The sequence below is a fragment of the Lactuca virosa genome, chromosome 7, assembly GCF_052849685.1.
Source record: "Lactuca virosa cultivar CGN04683 chromosome 7, Lactuca_virosa_CGN04683_v6, whole genome shotgun sequence".
NCBI lineage: Eukaryota > Viridiplantae > Streptophyta > Magnoliopsida > Asterales > Asteraceae > Lactuca > Lactuca virosa.
In genome coordinates this window covers 199,935,215-199,949,298 of record NC_136432.1, presented here as the reverse complement: position 1 = coordinate 199,949,298, position 14,084 = coordinate 199,935,215, and positions in this window count along the sequence as shown.

The following is a 14,084-nucleotide window of genomic DNA, read 5'->3' as shown; positions in this document are numbered from 1 at the left end:
TGATACATTAAGAGTGCCTGGTTACAGTGACACCACCTTTCAAATGGACCAATAGAACTTTTGTTCGTAGTCTGGATGTGTGTTCTTATTAAATGGGGGAGAAGTTACTTGGAAGAGTTCCAAGCAAGACACATTGGCTGATTCCACCTGTGAGTCAGGGTACATTGCAAGGAGTGAGGCATCAAAGGAAGCGGCTTGGATGAAGAACTTTATCGGAGATCTTGGAGTCGTTCAAACTATTCAGGAACCAATGGAACACTTCTGTGATAATTAAGGCACAGTTGCTTTAACAAAATAACCAAAGGATCATGGCAGATACAAACATATCGACATAAAGTATCATTATATTCGACATCGATTAGAAGAAGGACACCTTTGGGTGAAGAGAGTGTCATCAGAGGATAATGTTGTAGATCCTTTCACAAAGGCTCTGAGCAGGATCAAACATAGCCAACATGTTGGGAGCGTAGGTTTAAGAGATGATATTAGTTTTAGTAGTTAGGTGATATTTTGAAACTTGTAACAAAATAAATGTAATTGATTTAGTGAATAAATAATATAGAATTATTTATGAGTATCGTAATGCCTTATTCAATTATTTGTTCTTGTGTTTCTTTTTGCATGTTTATACTTTATGAGTAATTTGAATTGTTTAAACTTCCACGGCCATTCATAATTTTGGAAGTAAGTAGTGAATTAAGACTTTCATGAATTGATTGTAGATTGTCGATTGAGGTTAAGACATTGCAACTGGATTTGCTACAATATTCATGAGTACTTTGAAAATAGAGATTTTAAATATTGGATAAACCCAAGAGGGTTCATGGTGGTTTGACCGGCAAACATTGATCTATTTTTACCATTTGTTACACCTATGATCTTCAGGTTGTTTTCATTATTTATGTCTCATATTTTTATTTGCCCGATAATGAGGCATGTTTCTTCTACTGATCATTCTTACAATTAGATTTGACGATACTAATTTTTAGATGAAACTTTATAATTAAATAATGATAATGTGTTTTTTGTTTGGGACAAACGGACATCTAATTCTCATTATTATTAATCGACTTGTTTATTTCTATATTACTAATGGTAAAATACTAGTTCACATTATTAATCATCATATTATTTGGTTGTCAATTCTAAAATACAACACTTACTCACCAAGATAATATCATCTATATGATAAACTCTTCCCACTTGTCTTTAAGGCATTTTTACTCTAATAAATGAAGGTTTTTTTGTCAAATGTCATTTTGTGGTTATTTTGTAACGCCCCGATTCCCAGGTATTGTTTAAATAAGAATTTAATTGATTTCAAGGCCTACTCGACGAGTTGGTTGCCCTACTCGTCGAGTAGCGACGGGTTTGATACGCGTGTTTAGTGACCTACTCGCCGAGTCCATGTAGGGACTCGACGAGTAGGAGCTGGCAGAGGAAACCCTAAATCCCGGGGTTTTGCACCCTATTTAAAGGAGCCTCAGCCTCCTTTGGCCTCTTTACAGTCTTTGAGAGCTCAGTGAAAACCCTAATTCATGTGGTACTCTTCTTGGTGTGATTTAAGCCTTGGAAAGAAGGTTGGCTAGGAGGGAAAAGCTTGAAGAGCAAAGGAGTTGAAGCAAGGAAGGTGTGGGAAGCAGAACTTACATCAGCTAGCATCTTCTGGAGGTATCAAGTGGCAATCTTTACTTCCCTTTCCTTCTAGATCTCTTTTCTTTTGGATGAGTTTTAGGGTTTTATGGATTTTGAGTTGATATGGGGAGCTATGGGCTAGATCTGAAGTTGTAACTTCAGATATGGACCCTTCCTAAGTCCTAGAGTCATAAAGTTGCGGGTTTGGGGGTGATTGAGACCCTCCTTGTGCATGAAACCCCATTAAGAGCTTAGAATTGCCATTAAGAGCCTTTTTAGCCATGCATACACGTAAAGTTTGCAACTTTACGTGAAAAGCATGCTCTAGAAGATTGGATCCGTAATTTGGAGCCATTGCATGGCTTAAATGAGTCTGTATGGCTTAAGGGCTGAAGGAACTCGACGAGTCGCAAGACTGACTCGGCGAGTCGTATGAAGATGGCCTTGAACTCGACGAGTTGGATGAGCAACTCGGCGAGTCCGATGAAGATTGCCATAGACTCAGCGAGTGGTATGAACAACTCGGCGAGTCGGATGAGTTTTCTCCAGGATATGTATGCGTGTGTATGCGTCGAGTTGCAAGAAGGAAACTCGACGGGTGGCCTTAAAGTTTGATCGAGAATCGGAGGAACTCGACGAGTCACCTCGATGACTCGGCGAGTTGGAAAGTGCTTCAAGGAACTCGGCGAGTAGCCGAGGGTACTCGGCGAGTTAAGGTCAACATGGACTGTTGACCTTGATTGAGGACTTTGACTTTGACCACGGGTTGACTAGTGGGTTATGGAATACCTTATAAGGCTAAGGACTTATGAGTATATTGTGCTATGGTAATAGGTGGTGGAGCCTGTGTCAAGTGATCCGAGGGTTGAAGTTTATCTACCGAGTCGGCATCTGCAAGGTGAGTTATCCTCACTATATCGATAGGGTCTAAGGCACCAAGGCCGACCCTTTTAGTTGTTATCGTTATGGTATGCTACATGTGGATATGATCTGTTAGATCGGAATCAGGATAGATAGTGTGTTATGCTTTTATGATCCGTAGGGATTGATATGTTAGTGACCTGTTAGGTCAGTGCTCTAGTTATGAGAAATTGATATGTTTGGTAATCAGTGAGATAGATATGTTCGTTGTTTGTATATGCAAGTAGATGTTAGTTATGCGCACATGGTTATTTGTTTGATGCTTGTGTTGAGGCGGTCCTGCTTTGTGTTGAAGGCCAACACACCCTATGAGCGGTCCGGGGAGACTGTAGGCCCACGTGGCGGTCCAGTCATGCCGAAGGCTCGGTATAGATTCATATGAACTGAAGGCCCTGTAGGGCGGTCCAGTCAGGCCGATGGCCCAGTATGCATGTTGATTGATTGTTTGATTATTACGGATATTGTATTATCAGTGTGGTATTGGTATTTTGGGGGTAGCTCACTAAGCCCTCGGGCTTACAGTTTTCAGTTTATTGTTTCAGGTACTTCAGGAGTTCATGGCAAGGCGAAGGCGTGACCGTACCACTCCTCGTCCTTATGATCTGGCTTTTGGGACACTCTGATTGAATAATGAATTGAAAACACTTTTGTAAACAATTACTATTTGGTTTTATTATGCTTGAAAAGTTTAAATTTGGTGTAAAATTTTATGGGTGTTACAAGTTGGTATCAGAGCCTTGGTTTGAGCGAATTGGAGGAACACTCGTGTGAATCCAGTCTCAAATCAAGGAGATTTTCGGAAAGTAAAATTTTTAAAATGGTTTTCAAAGTAAAGGATGGAGGATGCAGAGGGTACGATCAGCTGGAGCCTGTAAGTGAACCCCAAAATACCATACAGTTATTTGATATTTTGATATGTTAGAACAACATGCTAGTGCTAGGCTAGGGATCTTCAGGAATCGCATGATAGATTTGCCTGATTATATGATGCCTATTAGCCTAGGGTTTCTTGTATATGGAATTGACATCATAACTGTAGATGTTTAGTGTATGCATCACGGCTGTGCATAATAAAGACCTTATAGCCTGAGAATGTTGATTCGGCCTTCGGGTAGGATTGGATATTCGAAGGTCTATTGGGTCCAGCGTTATGTGCAGCTAGCATACACTAGCGCTGCAGGGGATGATGAAAGTTTCATGGATGTGTGGGTTGTGAGGAGCTGTGAGATCAGATGGGGGATGGGCGATGTTTCCCTAGGAGTAAGGGTTGAGCGTATATTATGTTGATGATAGTGTTAGGGTGTTTTGGTGATACTTGAGACAAATATGGGTAGGTGTGGAAGGTAGTATGGGCCCGTACTACTGAAAGCACAAGACCCATACGCGTAGCAAGGAAGTCACAACCCCTAGGGTTTGTGGGTTTTGGTCTCCCGATATTATGTTATTAATCTGATGACTTGAATATATATATATATATATATATATATATATATATATATATATATATATATATATATATATATATATATATTTCAGTATGGTGGTGACGAGACGTGTTGCTTCTGGATCCGGATCAGGATCGGGAGACGGAGGGTCAGAGGTGCCGATAGCACCTGAGCCCGTGGTACAGATAGGGACCGAGGAGTTGGATGCTAGGATCCGAGAGATTATGCACGACGAGATTGTTGCAGCGTTCCGAGCGCAGCTGCCAGAGATGTTTGGGTCAATTAAGACCACGATGGTCGAGTACTTTGATGAGCGATATGCAGCTCTAGCAGAGACAGCTGCCGCTGCAGCCACTTCGGCTGTAACTGCGGCAGGGGTTGGAGGAGGAGCCAGCAGCGCTTTCCAGTACCGGGACTTCGATAATACGAAGCCCCCGACGTTTGATGGTACACAAGATGCGATCAGGGCTATGAGGTGGTTATCTGATGTGGAGGGATGTTTCTTCACATGTTCATGTCCTGCTGACCAGAAGGTCAGGTGTGCCCTGAACCTGCTGAGGCTTGGGGCAAAGGACTGGTGGAGATTGACGACAGGGTCGTACACTGATGATCAGCGAGCTGCTGTTACTTGGGAGCAGTTCCGGAATATGTTCCGCACCCGCTACGTTCCACGCGTTGAGCGGGAGCGGCTTGCTCATGAGTTTTTGACATTGAGACAGGATGGAGAGTCAGTGATGGAGATCACTCGTATGTTCACGGAGAGGGCTATGTTCTGCCCGGAGTTTGCTTCAGAGCAGTCTCAGATGACTCGTTATCTGAGTATGCTCAAGACTGACATTCGACAGTATGTTGCTACGCAACGTTGTGAGACTCTTTTGGATCTTCAGGAAGCCACGAGGCGGCGTGAGTTGGAGATAGAGCTGCAGTTGAAGGAGCAGCGTCAGGTTCCGGCAAAGTCTCAGCCGGCACCTAAGCGGTCCAAGACCGCTGATACTCGGACCGGGGGTCAGCAGAGCCACACTTGTGGAAAGTGTGGCAGGGGTCATTCTGGGATTTGTCGAGCAGGAGGTGGTTGCCACAAATGTGGCAAGGAGGGGCACTATGCCAGGGACTGCCGTCAGTCCGCCCCTCCAGCAGATATGAGGATTTGTTACCATTGTCATCAGGTTGGTCATGTGAAGACCAACTGTCCGCAGCTCGCCGCCAAGCCGGCGCAGGGATCCGCACCGACTACTTTAAGGATTGGGGATGGGAGGCCAGTCAAGGCGGAGCCTCCGAAGGCTCAGGGGCGCGCTTTCCAGCTCACGGCCGAGGAGGCCAAGGCAGCACCGGATGTGGTTGCTGGTACGTTTCTATTTTCTGTTTCAGTCATTTTATCTATGTTGTGCTCATCATTGGTACCTGTGTTTAGGTACGTTTTTAGTAAACTCTTTGCCTACATTGGTTTTATTTGACTCGGGAGCGAGTCGGTCGTTTGTATCTCAGACTTTCAGTAGAGAGTTCAGTGTGTCGGTAGATGAGCTTGAGTGTCCGTTGCGAGTTTCGATCGCCAACGAGCACGGGATTTCTGCTTCTTCAGTTTACCGGGGATGCGAGCTGGAGATTTTCGGGGTATCATTCCTGATAGATTTGATTCCTATTCCCATGGGGGAAGTGTGTGTGATCGTAGGGATGGATTGGCTCAGCCGGTTTGGCGCCATGATCGACTGTGAGGGGCATCGAGTAGTAGTTCGAACCCCAAGTGGGGGAGAACTGGTGGTATATGGTGAGGGAACCAGAGTAGGATCAGGGTTTTGTTCGGCCGCCAGGGCTCGACAGTATATTCAGCACGGATGTGCAGGTTATTTAGCGCGTGTGGTGGACACGCGGGTCAGGGATCAGACTTCGGTTTCAGAGGTCCCGGTGGTTAGAGAATTTGCTGATGCGTTTCCAGAAGAGTTACCTGGAGTGCCTCCGGAGAGGCAGGTGGAGTTCAGGATTGATCTGGTACCGGGTGTGACCCCTATCACTAAGGCGCCGTACCGACTGGCACCGCCAGAGATTCAGGAGTTGTCATCTCAGTTGCAGGAGCTGCTGGGTAAGCAGTTTATTCATCCGACTAGTTCCCCATGGGGAGCACCGATCCTCTTCGTCAGGAAGAAGGACGGTTCGCACAGGATATGCATCGACTACAGGGAGTTGAACAAGCTAACGGTGAAGAACCGTTATCCACTCCCAAGGATAGATGATCTTTTCGATCAGCTGCAGGGTGCATCTTGGTTTTCCAAGATCGACTTGAGATCCGGGTATCACCAGGTCAGGGTGAGGGAGGAAGACGTGGAGAAGACCGCGTTTCGGACTCGTTATGGTCATTACGAGTTCGTGGTGATGCCGTTTGGGCTCACCAATGCACCGGCAGTATTCATGGATTTGATGAATCGGGTCTGCAGACCGATGCTCGATCGCTCGGTCATTGTGTTCATAGATGATATCTTGGTGTATTCCAAGACCCGAGAGCAACACGAGGAGCACCTCAGGGAGCTGCTGGAGGTTCTGCGACGAGAACGGCTGTATGCCAAGTTCTCGAAGTGTGAGTTTTGGTTACGAGAGGTCCAGTTCCTCGGACATCTCGTTAACTAGGAGGGGATTTTGGTCGACCCGGCCAAAGTCGAGGCCGTTATGCAGTGGGAGATCCCGAAATCTCCCTCCGACATCAGGAGTTTCTTGGGTTTAGCAGGGTACTACCGGAGATTTATTCGAGATTTCTCCAAGATCGCAGTACCCCTCACTCGTCTTACGAGGAAGGGGGTGGATTTCCGCTGGGGCCCTGAGCAGCAGAGGGCGTATGAGACCCTCCGACGATGTTTGTGCGAGGCGCCAGTATTGACGCTCCCCGAGGGAGTCGAGGATTTCGTAGTATTTTGTGATGCGTCCATCACAGGTCTGGGGGCAGTCCTCATGCAGAGGGGACGGGTGATAGCCTATGCATCGCGGCAGTTGAAGCCGCATGAGACGAGATACCCTACGCACGATCTTGAGTTGGGAGCGGTGGTTTTCGCTCTCAAGATTTGGAGGCATTATCTGTACCGGGTCCGATGTACTATTTACACGGATCACAAGAGTTTGAGGCACATCATGGATCAGCCGAACCTGAATATGAGGCAGCGCAGGTAGCTGGATGTAGTCAAGGACTATGATTGTGAGATCCTTTACCATCCTGGTAAAGCGAATGTGGTTGCGGACGCTTTGAGCCGCAAGTCAGCTGGGTCTTCTACCCCGGCAAGATGTATGAGGATAGCGGTGGATTCCCCGCTTGTGAGCTTGATTAGGGATGCCCAGGTCGAGGGCATGAGACCAGAGAACTGGAAGATGGAGCGGATTAAGGGCGAGAACGCCCGGTTTGTTCAGGATAGCCGCAGATTATTGACCCGACACGGTCGGGTTTGGGTTCCGATATCCGGAGGAATCCGGCAGACAGTGATGGAGGAGGCTCATAAGTCTCACTTTTCTATACACCTGGGGGCCACCAAGATGTACCGGGATTTGAATTTGAGCTACTGGTGGTCGTGCATGAAGCGAGAAATCGCCTGGTACGTCGAGAGGTGCTTGACTTGTAGGATGGTCAAGGCCGAGCATCAGAGGCCACATAGAAAACTACAGCCCCTGGAGATTCCCATGTGGAAATGGGAACAGATCACGATGGACTTTATTACCAAGTTGCCAAGAACGGCGAAGGGGCTTGATGCTATATGGGTCATCGTGGATCGATTGACCAAGAGTGCCCATTTCTTGGCCATACGGGAGAGTTCGTCGGCCGAGAAATTGGCCGATATGTACGTCAGCGAGATTGTCTCTCGCCATGGGGTTCCAGTCTCCATTGTCTCCGATCGGGATGTCAGGTTTACTTCCCGTTTTTGGCAGAAGTTCCACGAGGAACTGGGTACGCGGCTGCACTTTAGTACAACTTTCCACTGGCAGACCGACGGTCAGAGCGAGCGGACCATTCAAACCCTCAAGGATATGTTGAGGGCATGTGTTATTGATTTTGGTGGGAGCTGGGATTCTCACCTACCGCTGGCAGAGTTCGCCTATAATAACAACTATCATTCCAGTATTGGCGCCACTCCTTTTGAGCTTTTGTATGGTCGGAGATGTAGAACCCCGGTCTGTTGGGGTGAAGTTGGACACAGAGTGATGGGTCGAACAGAGGTAGTCTTGCAGACTACCGAAAAGATCCAGCAGATCAGACAGCGACTGCAGACCGCTCAGAGTCGGCAAAAGAGTTACGCTGATAGACGCCGATCGGATTTAGAGTTTCAGGTTGGTGACATGGTACTTCTGAAGGTCTCGCCCAGGAAGGGTGTGATCCGTTTCAGGAAGAGGGGAAAATTGGGTCCCCGTTATATTGGGTCATTCAGGATTATTGCTAGGGTTGGCAAGGTGGCTTATAGGCTTGAGCTACCGGAGGAGCTCAGCCGGATTCATAGCACATTCCAAGTTTCGCAATTGCGGAAGTGTATTATGGACCAGGAGGCAGTAGTATCGATGGATGATATTCAGGTCGATGAGCGCCAGAATTATGTAGAGAGGCCTGTAGCCATCTTGGAAAGGAAGAACAAGATTTTGCGGAATAAAGAGATACCTTTGGTAAAAGTGCAGTGGGAGCATCGGAGAGGATCCAAGTGGACGTGGGAGCCAGAGGCGGAAATGCGGGAGCATTACCCGACATTGTTTATTCCAGCGGACTTCAAGGGCGAAGTCTAATTCAAGTGGGGGAGAATTGTAACGCCCCGATTCCCAGGTATTGTTTAAATAATAATTTAATTGATTTCAAGGCCTACTCGACGAGTTGGTTACCCTACTCGTCGAGTAGCGACGGGTTTGATACGCGTGTTTAGTGACCTACTCGCCGAGTCCATGAAGGGACTCGACGAGTAGGAGCTGGCAGAGGAAACCCTAAATCCCGGGGTTTTTCACCCTATTTAAAGGAGCCTCAGCCTCCTTTGGCCTCTTTACAGTCTTTGAGAGTTCAGTGAAAACCCTAATTCGTGTGGTACTCTTCTTGGTGTGATTTAAGCCTTGGAAAGAAGGTTGGCTAGGAGGGAAAAGCTTGAAGAGCAAAGGAGTTGAAGCAAGGAAGGTGTGGGAAGCAGAACTTACCTCAGCTAGCATCTTCTGGAGGTATCAAGTTGCAATCTTTACTTCCCTTTCCTTCTAGATCTCTTTTCTTTTGGATGAGTTTTAGGGTTTTATGGATTTTGAGTTGATATGGGGAGCTATCGGCTAGATCTGAAGTTGTAACTTCAGATATGAATCCTTCCTAAGTCCTAGAGTCATAAAGTTGCGGGTTTGGGGGTGATTGAGACCCTCCTTGTGCATGAAACCCCATTAAGAGCTTAGAATTGCCATTAAGAGCCTTTTTAGCCATGCATACACGTAAAGTTTGCAACTTTACGTGAAAAGCATGCTCTAGAAGATTGGATCTGTAATTTGGAGCCATTGCATGGCTTAAATGAGTTTGTATGGCTTAAGGGCTGAAGGAACTCGGCGAGTCGCAAGACTGACTCGGCGAGTCGTATGAAGATGGCCTTGAACTCGACGAGTTGGATGAGCAACTCGGCGAGTCCGATGAAGATTGCCATAGACTCGGCGAGTGGTATGAACAACTCGGCGAGTCGGATGAGTTTTCTCCAGGATATGTATACGTGTGTATCCGTCGAGTTGCAAGAAGGAAACTCGACGGGTGGCCATAAAGTTTGATCTAGAATCGGAGGAACTCAAAGAGTCACCTCGATGACTCGGCGAGTTGGAAAGTGCTTCAAGGAACTCGACGAGTAGCCGAGGGTACTCGGCGAGTTAAGGTCAACATGGACTGTTGACCTTGACTGAGGACTTTGACTTTGACCAGGGGTTGACTAGTGGGTTATGGAATACCTTATAAGGTTAAGGACTTATGAGTATATTGTGCTATGGTAATAGGTGGTGGAGCCTGTGTCAAGTGATCCGAGGGTTGAAGTTTATCTACCGAGTCGGCATCTGCAAGGTGAGTTATCCTCACTATATCGATAGGGTCTAAGGCACCAAGGCGGCCCTTTTAGTTGTTATCGTTATGGTATGCTACATGTGGATATGATCTGTTAGATCGGAATCAGGATAGACAGTATGTTATGCTTTTATGATCCGTAGGGATTGATATGTTAGTGACCTGTTAGGTCAGTGCTCTAGTTATGAGAAATTGATATGTTTGGTAATCAGTGAGATAGATATGTTCGTTGTTTGTATATGCCAGTAGATGTTAGTTATGCGCACATGGTTATTTGTTTGATGCTTGGGTTGAGGCGGTCCTGCTTGGTGCTGAAGGCCAACACACCCTATGAGCGGTCCGAGGAGACTGTAGGCCCATGTGGCGGTCCAGTCATGCCGAAGACTCGGTATAGATTCAGTTGAACTGAAGGCCCTGTAGGGCGGTCCAGTCAGGCCGATGGCCCAGTATGCATGTTGATTGATTGTTTGATTATTACGGATATTGTATTATCAGTGTGGTATTGGTATTTTGGGGGTAGCTCACTAAGCCCTCGGGCTTACAGTTTTCAGTTTATTGTTTCAGGTACTTCAGGAGTTCATGGCAATGCGAAGGCGTGACCGTACCGCTCCTCGTCCTTATGATCTGGCTTTTTGGCACTCTGATTGAATAATGAATTGAAAACACTTTTGTAAACAATTACTATTTGGTTTTATTATGCTTGAAAAGTTTAAATTTGGTGTAAAATTTTATGGGTGTTACATATTTTGAATTAATTTCTTTTCCACATGTCATTTTATGAATTTTTCTATTTTAATAAATTCCACATAATATTTTAATGTAATAATTACAATAAATGTTGTAATAAATTAATATCAATTTTTTTAATGGACTTACCTTCTTATTTCAAAATTCCCAAATTAAAGCTCATTAGTTTATTTTGTTTATTTATTTAAATTTAAAAGATAAAAAAATCAATTTTAATAATTCATTTTTTTTCTTATTTTCTTATAAATCCAAAGTTTTTAAATATTTAGACTTTTATATTTAATTTTTTTAATTAACCCATGTAATACATGAATACATTTAATATGTTGGATTGTTAATGAAATTGTTATTCATGATCTATCAAATTTCTATAATTTTCAATCCAAAGAAGTCTAACTTTGTTTAACAACCATAATAATTAAACGTTATGATTATAAAATTAATTCAAATTAAAAAAAAGGTGAAATGTTTCTTATAAGAAATGGAAATCTTCAATAAAGTTTCAAAATTTTGGTCTAATTTACGTTTTAGTCTTAAATTATTTTTTTTATGAAAAAGTCCTAAAAACCAGCAAAATATTTCATTTTAACATTTTTTGACCGGTTAGAATCGATAACAAATTAATTTGGAACTATTTTGTAAATTGACCCAAAATATTGGGACTTTCCGCAAACAAAAATATTAAGACTTTTCTACAAACAAAAACCTTATTATTATTATTATTATTATTATTATATAAATAAGTATACTTTTTTTAAATTCATTATTATTAATATTATTAATATTATTAATAATACATATAAATACGTTTAAATGAAAAAAAAAATATTAAAGACATTTTTTAAGGGTGAAAGTGGAGGAGATGATGATGTTTTAAGCATTGAAATCATGAATGTTTGTTTGTATATTTTCACTTTGTATATGAACATTTTACATTTGTTATTATTATTTTTTTAAATTCAGAATATTGACGCTTAACAATTTAAAAGAAGTTGCATATTTGTAAAATTGTTTATAAATAATTTAAGGTAGAATGATATATCACTTTGTATACAAAATTGTTTAAGGTAGAAAGATTTTTTTTCAAATCCAAGAGATTCACTACAAACATTTACATAGGTAGCCCATATCAAAATTCAAAAGTATTAATTACAATATGTTGTTTAATAAAAAGTTATATAACATGTTCTGCTTTATCATACTATATTTGTTATGTTTCCAAAATACCACAGGAATAATGTAATGAAAAAGGAAAACACACATGTTGGTAATTCAAATACTTACACACAAGACATACATATGTAGCAAACATTCACACACTAATACATGTGATAGCAGATCCAATCATAATCTTAATCTGATCCCAGTTACAGACATAAACTCGATTCAAGAAAATATATATAAGAAATGTCCGCTTACAAGTTGAGAATGATAAGCAAATAACTGAGAATTTAATGATAATATTGATAGTCCATGACGTAAAATCACTATCTATAAACAATTTTAAAAATATGCAACTTCTTTTAAATGGTTAAGTGTTAATATATTGAATTAAAAACAATAATAACAAATGTGAAATGACAATATACAAAGTGAGAATAGACAAACAAATATTCATGATTTGAATGATTAAAGCATCACCATACCCTCCACCTTCACCCTTAAAAATGTCTTTAACATTCTTTTTTCAATTAAACATATTTATATGTATTATTAACTATATTAATAATAACGAATTTAAAAAAAATGTACTTATTTATATTTTTAATAATAATAATAAAGCTTTTATTTGCAGAAAAATCATAATATTTTTTCTGCAGAAAATTCCCAATATTTTGGTTTAGTTTATGAAATAGTCTCAAATTAATTTGTTATCGGTTTCAACCGGTCAAAAATGGTCAAAATGCAAACTTTTGTCGGTTTTTAGGATTTTTTCGTATAAGAAATTTAATTTAAGACTAAAACGTAAACTCAACCAAAATTTTGAAACTTTATTGGAGATTTTTCTATAAGAAAAAGCCCAAAACTATGACAATTATTGTATATAATTTTAAGTGTTGCGATGGAGCCTATTGCTTGAGGAGTAGAATTTCATACATGATATCTAATGTTCAAACACTGACAAACTCAAAATATTACAAGTGTTCCACGATTAACCACTTACATGAAGAGTGTGGAGCTTTATCGTGACCGTTCAAATAATTTAATATGGTTTACCACTTTTTATTGTATACAATTCTTTTGATAGATAAATATATATTTTTTTAAATATGTATTTTTGCCCCATTCTGATTTGTATGTCTTAAAATAGCAATTCTACTTTCGTTAAAGCAACTACCCTCGTCCTTTTTAGTGTTTCATTGTAAGTAAATGACGTAGGATCGTGCCCTTCCACTAAAAGCTAAATGATAAAATGCACATACCGACGACGGTATATGAAAAAGAATAAAAACAAAGAATACGGATTCCTAAAGGGTCAACATCGACGACTAATGTATTCTTAGATGATGTTGATCCATGCATGGTGCATGTGGTGGTGTATGTATATCTATTCTATTGGTATTTAATTTCCATGGCTTTGTAAATATTCTTTCTCGCAAAACAAAGGTATCGGTACAAATAAAATGACAGTTTAGTGGTAAAGAAAATGTCACTGAACACCAAAAGTGTCATTAAATACCCCTCAGTCAGCTGCACAAAAGAGAATGTTACCAGAAATGCTGCAACTAAAGATATTTAGTGACACTTTTTGATCATGTCACAACAGTCTTTTCAGGTTATAATGACACTTTTTTAAGACACTAGCATTTTCATTTTTTACAGCACAATTTTTATGTTACTATATAATTTTTTAAATAAAAACATTTTTTTTATGTTTTAAGCGAGACTTTCTTTTACCATAAAACATTTATATTTAACAATTAGGACCAATTTTTTTTATAAATTTAAATGGAATATAAAAAAACAATTAAGATAATAAATGCTAATTCGGGAAGAAACATGAAAGTTAATATGAAGATAAACTTTGCATAGTTGCTTCTCTTGTTTATTTGACTTACAAACAATTTCCGATAATATAAACCATAATAAATTATATATATATATATATATATATATATATATATATATATATATATATATATATAGTTATGATCTTTATAAGGATCTTTCAATTCCTACAGAAAAGTTAATAGAAAACGTAAAAAAGTCATCATAAACATAAAACAAATGTAGAATAATCCCTATTCTAATAAATAAATAGTTTTAATCTCCCTTTTGACAAATGTCATTCTAATACAACTTCTTATTAATAT